This window comes from Fulmarus glacialis, unplaced genomic scaffold (genome assembly GCF_000690835.1).
Source record: "Fulmarus glacialis isolate BGI_N327 unplaced genomic scaffold, ASM69083v1 scaffold10092, whole genome shotgun sequence".
NCBI classification, from domain to species: domain Eukaryota; kingdom Metazoa; phylum Chordata; class Aves; order Procellariiformes; family Procellariidae; genus Fulmarus; species Fulmarus glacialis.
Genome location: NW_009197152.1, coordinates 1 through 551, shown reverse-complemented (window position 1 = coordinate 551; position 551 = coordinate 1).

The following is a 551-nucleotide window of genomic DNA, read 5'->3' as shown; positions in this document are numbered from 1 at the left end:
GGAATGATTTTTGCTGCAATCCGTACATTGCAAACCTTGTACGTACCACAAGGCGGGGATGAATAGTTAAAGTAAGACAAGAAACGGAAACATTTGTGCTGATGTCATTTTGGGATCCATATAAGGCTTTGAGAATGCGAGGAGCGCCTGCCCACTGTTATTCCAAAGAAATGTCCCGTTTGATACACCTTGTTCTGTGTGTGCAGAGGCTTTCATGTCTAAAGGTCAGTTTTTCTGTACAGTCTTAGGGATAGCTTTAAACGTGCAGAATTATGCCGGTGTGATACCATGCATGTGGATACTGTTTCTGTTTTATAAGAACACATATCCCTGCATCTTTTTGTGTAATTTGGGAAGACCATTGAATATTTTCATGAGAAAACAATACTCCTACAAAGAAGACGCAGCAACAGGTAAGAAGACGCGTGTTTTCAAGCAGCAATCTCAAAAAGAATGGACAAGCATACAAGCCTATATAAAGCATTCTGGGATATACTGGGAGTGAATCCCTAAAAGCGAAAACAATCTAACCAAAGAGTTCAGCTTCTTTT